Here is a 6000-nt window from a genome sequence, read left to right on the forward strand (position 1 = left end):
ACAGTAAAGCTGTTGCTGTGCCCTTTTAACCAGAGCACTGGTATTACTTATCCATTTCAAGTATTCTGTGATTTGTGTTTCCAGAAATTTAAAGCTGGAGAGCTCTTTCCATGATATTGAGACAAAAAATCACACGATGCATTCTGAAATCAATAATGAGCTCTTCAGTTTAATTAATATTCAATGTCAAGTTATTTTCCATGCACCATATGCCAATTTGCAGACTTCATCCCTGTAGTCTGCCTTATCCCCATTTGAAAACAACCTGATAGACTGTTGAGTCATTTGCAGATTTAGTGGTTGTGTTTGTAGGGTGTACAGGTGTGTAATTATAAGTATACATAGAGTAAAGGAGAGGAATAAGTGTACAGCCTTGAGTGGCCCCAGTGCTGAGTGTCAGGCTAAAAGACAAATGACAGCCCAGTCTGTTTATTGGCAGTTTGTCAGAAAGTCCTTGATCTACATACATATGGGAGGGCTGAGATCCAGGTCAAGCAATTTAGTGATCAATCTGCTGGGGACAAATGCATTGAATGCAAAGTTGTAATCATTGAAGAGCATCCTCTCATATATCCCCCTCTGGTCTAAATGGGTCATCACAGTGTGGAGAATAGTACCAACGGCATTCTCTGTAGATCTATTTACTTTACAGGCACACTGGTGTCAGTCCAATATGGGTGGGAGAACAGACTCTGTATTAGTCTTTCAAAGCACTTCATATTAATGGAGGTATGTGCCACAGGTCTGAAGTTACAGGTGATAGCAGACCGCTTTCTCACTGGAATAATTTTGGTTGCCTTCATACAAGAAGGAACATTAGACAGGGAGAGAGAAAGATTGAAAATAATAGTGTAGACCTCCACTAGCTGGTCAGCACAGTTTCTGAGCACCCCCCCAGATATTCCACTAGGGCCTTCATGGAACTGAATACAGTACTTGTCTAATCTCCTTTGTTTCCACAGTGAGCATATGGTTGTTGGTTCTCATTTGGATTGCCTTATCAATCTCTGACCCACATTTCCCAAAGAGTTAAAAAAAACAGTTGAGCTCTTCCACCAATTTGACATTGTTATGTATGAATGGGTACTTGTTGCCCTTGTAGTTAGAAATGTGATGAATACCTTGCCCCACTCGACGTGAATCTTTATTGGAGAGGCGATTCTCAACCATGTGTTTATAAGCCATGTTAGCTCTTTTAACATACTTTCTTAAGGTTGTGTCTGGCGGCATTATATAGTGCCCCATCTCCAAGAACTGAAGGTTGTGTTGTGGTTGCTCAGAAGAGTTGGCACCTCTCTTGTCATCCAAAGTTTCCTGTTTGTGTAAACCTTGATATGCTTATTGATAGTGATCGTTCCATCACAGGTTTTGTTGTAGAAGAGAATAGTTGAAGTGTACTCCTCCAAATCCTATAGTGCAAACAAGTCCCAATATATGTTCCAATAAGTGTTCTTAAAGCAATCCTGAAGGTGAAAAGATGCTCCATTAGGAGCAAGTGTTAACAGTGGGATTTTGCTTGCTTTATGAGAGGACTATAAGCAAGGATCAAAAGCAAAGAAATGTGGTTAGACTTTCTCAAGTGTGTTAATGGTGACACTCTGTAATCTTTCCAAATATCTGAAAAATCATGAGCTAGTGTGTTATCTCCTCTGGTAGCACTTTTCACTTGTTGCACAAATTTAGGTAGCACAGTTTTGACATTAGCATGATTAAAGTCTCCAGCTATGATAAAGATCCCCTTGGGAAAGATACTTTGCTGTTTGCCTACTGCAGTTAACAACAGGTCTATTGCTATAGATGAGTTAACATCCGGTGGTATATACACTGCTGTGACAATAACAACAGAGAGCTCTCATGGAAGATAGAAGGGTGTACTTATTAATACCAGAAACTCCAAATCAGGTGAGCAATGTTTTCCAGTAGCAGCTGTATTTGTGCACCAGTTATTATTTACATAAATGCATATGCCGCCTCCGTAGCTCTTACCCGAGTCTCTGTTCCTGTCACAATGGTGGAATAAGCGACCTGCTAGGGATCCTCTAATGCAACCAGCTTTCACTTCTAATCATTATACAGCACTCCCAAATAGAGTGTAGATTGTAAACTAAGTGTTAGCTCATTGATTTTGTTTGATAGTCACCTTACATTGGTGATGAAAATGCTGGAGAGTGGCAGTTTGTTGAGAGCTTTCTTTAGCTTTGTTAACACACCAGTTCTACGTCTGTGTCTTTGCTTCCTGTCTCTCCACTGTCACTGGCGCCTTCCACTAAGTATAATAATCCATGTTGGTGTTCTAGCTGTCTCTGCTGGGATCTGATCATAGTACTGAAAGGCACTCGTACTAGGTTGTTGTGCCATACCAATGTTTAATAATTCTTGTAGGCTATATATAGTGTTCACTGCTTCTGCAGTTGCGTTAAGTAGTGAATGCATTAAGTAACATTAAGAAAAAGAAAAAGTGTCAACACCACAAAAACAAAGCACCATTTTATGAAGCGCTGAACCACAGTGACTGTCCATGCCACCATTTTTTTATTTCATTAAATGTGAAAGAAACAAGCTGACAGAGATTAGCAATGAATTAAAAAAGATTTATAAATAAAAAAAAAAAAAAAAAGGTATGTACATGACTGTTATAGCTACAGTAGATTACAATGTCATAGAAAATTACAGAATTACTTTCTATATTGTCCCCAAGTACTATTTAAGGACTGGTCACATTGACACATTTCGTTGAAGAAAATTAAGTAAACATTTGCCTTATATAAACTACAAAGGTGCTGTATAATAAAATACTTCTAAGTATATTTTTATGTGTTAGAGCACAAGCAGGGAATTTTCTTGTACAGAGAGTATCACAATGAGTTACTACTGGAATCTCTTGATTGTGTGACATTTGAAAAAGGTGTTAAGTATTCTTATTGTTATATCTGTGAATGGCTTAATAATAATAGTAATAATGCATTTATGTACTGATACTCAAATTGTTCATTTTATCAATTAATATGTGAGGCTACAGTAGGTTGTGCTGAACGCTGAAGAAAAAATTCAGAAACAGTTCTTTAACATAGGAACCATGCTTATTAAGAAAATAATAGATATTTGGTAACATAACTAACAGTATGTAAGTTACGTGTTTGGTGCAAATGTATCAGCTTACATCTTCATGACATCTTTATCCCTAAAACAGTGGTGACACAAGCCTGATATAGGAACACTCTTTGCATCAGGGACCAAAGAACCACACACATAGAATGCAAAACGGGTGTGGTGAAATACACATAAACTATTGAAAAAGAACAAGATGTGTGAAAGTTGGGAGGACATTCATCATCAATTCATATAGCATAAATCAAAAGGCACACTGGATAGCCTTAAAAACTACTTCATTACTCTGAACTGGCCAAGTCAAAGCCCGGACTTCAATTAAATTGAGAATTTACAGCAGTCAAAAGTGGGTCGCAAGTTGTTATTGTTTATAATGGTAGTGGGATGTGAAGTGGGTCGCAGTGGGTTGTTTCAATGATTGCACTTGACAACCCCCCCAGCTCTGATGATAGCGCTCAGTTTAGCAAAGCAGCCGGCTATGACAATCATGCTTGTTTCCACAAGGGAGACACTCCTCCCCACTCTGACAAACATGCTTGATTCACTCCAAGGGGGGGGGGGGGGCACCCCTCCCCCGATGGATTGTGAAGCAACTTACATAAGAAAATGTGGGTTCCCATGAAACAAGCAGGAGCTTTATCAGTTTCGGCCTTGTATTACTCTGTCTGCTTATGAGGTTTAGTGAATAATAACAGCTTATGGTTTACAAAGTCTTAAATAATCTCGCTCCATCCTATATTTCGGAATGCCTCTCACCTTACACTCCAAATCGTAACCTTAGATCTTCAAATGAGTGTCTGCTTATAATTCCAAGAGCTAAACTTAAAAGAAGTGGTGAGGCAGCCTTCTGCTGTTATGCAACTAAAATCTGGAATAGCTTACTGATAGAAATTTGCCAGGCTAATACAGTGGAGCACTTTAAAAAATGCTAAAAACCCATTACTTTTACATGGCTTTTCCATAGCTGCATTTTAGTGTAACCCTGATATTCTGTATATGCATTTAATTATCATTTTTATCATGGCTCCACGATCCTTACTAACCCCTACTTTCTGTGGTGGTGATCTGCACTGCCACCACCTAATCAAGGCACCATGCAGACCCTATGTTGATGGATTGAAGGCTAGAGGTCCACATGAACATCATCATCTAATTCTTCCATGTGAAGCATGAAAACCATGGGGAGTGATTTAGATCATTTATGTTAGGTAGAATGCTCAGTGGTGGCTTGTGGCCTCAGTACCCCTGCAGATTTTGTTCTGGTTTTTCTCCAGCCCTCTGGATTTTTTTTTCTGTCCTCCTGGCCATTGGACCTTACTTTATTCTTTGTTACTTAATATTACCTGATCTTATTTTTATATTTTTCTTTTTTCTTTCTTCATCTTGTAAAGCAGTTTGAGCTACATAATTTGTATGAAAACGTGATATATAAATAAATGTTGCTGTTGTTGCTCTTAGCTTCTGTCAAATTTAATTTTCATTGTGAAAGCATGGCTGATCAGCACCACAATAAAATTTAAGGTAGATATTGGTTCATTTCTTTGGACATTAAAGGTCATTAAAGCATATGTGGGCAAATTGTGAGTGGTTTCTCGTGTTAAACATGAAGTAGTCAATTGTTTTTAATCAAATTAACATGAAAAAACCTGTTACACTAAAAGTTTTAGGAACGGCAAAATGGTACTGCTGATTCTGTATACCAGGGGTTTCATTGTTGGTCCTGGGGACCCCCTGTGGCTGCAATCTTTTTGTTCCATCCAGCTTCTGTTTTTAATTGGAATCCTGGGCTAGTTAAGTGAACTGTTATTGCCCAGATTCTGTGTTTTGGGAACAATATAGCAATAAGAAAACTAAGTTTGGAATAAATAAATAAATAAATAAATAAATAAATAAATAAATAAATAAATGTACTAAGCAGTTATATGGGAATACCGTAATCCCTCCTCCATCGCGGGGGTTGCGTTCCAGAGCCACCCGCGAAATAAGAAAATCCGCGAAGTAGAAACCATATGTTTATATGGTTATTTTTATATTGTCATGCTTGGGTCACAGATTTGCGCAGAAACACAGGAGGTTGTAGAGAGACAGGAACATTATTCAAACACTGCAAACAAACATTTGTCTCTTTTTCAAAAGTTTAAACTGTGCTCCATGACAAGACAGAGATGACAGTTCTGTCTCACAGTTAAAAGAATGCAAACATATCTTCCTCTTCAAAGGAGTCAGGAGCAGAGACTGTCATAAAGGCAGAGGAAAAACAATAGGGCTGTTTGGCGTTTAAGTATGCGAAGCACCGCGGCACAAAGCTGTTGAAGGCGGCAGCTCACACCCCCTCCGTCAAGAGCACAGAAAGAGAGAGAGAGACAGAGTTTGTTTTTCAGTCAAAAATCAATACGTGCCCTTCGAGCTTTTAAGTATACGAAGCACGGTGCAGCATGTCGTTTCAGGAAGCAGCTGCACAAAAGATAGCAACGTGAAGATAATCTTTCAGCATTTTTAGACTAGCGTCCGTATCGTCTAGGTGTGCGAACAGCCCCCCTGCTCAATCCCCCTACGTCAGGATCAGAGAAAGTCAGCGCAAGAGAAAGAGAAATGTAAGCTGGGTAGCTTCTCAGCCATCTGCCAATAGCGTCCCTTGTATGAAATCAACTGGACAAACCAACTGAGGAAGCATGTACCAGAAATTAAAAGACCCATTGTCCGCAGAAACCCGCGAAGCAGCGAAAAATCAGCGATATATATTTAAATATGCTTACATATAAAATCCGCGATGGAGTGAAGCCGCGAAAGGCGAAGCGCGATATAGCGAGGGTTTACTGTAATGTTTTTTTTTTTGTTTTGTTTTTAACACAATATTTTCATCTTGATGTTCATTCTATTTTTCTGGGTGTT

The sequence above is a fragment of the Erpetoichthys calabaricus genome, chromosome 4 (assembly GCF_900747795.2).
Source record: "Erpetoichthys calabaricus chromosome 4, fErpCal1.3, whole genome shotgun sequence".
NCBI classification, from domain to species: Eukaryota; Metazoa; Chordata; class Cladistia; order Polypteriformes; family Polypteridae; genus Erpetoichthys; species Erpetoichthys calabaricus.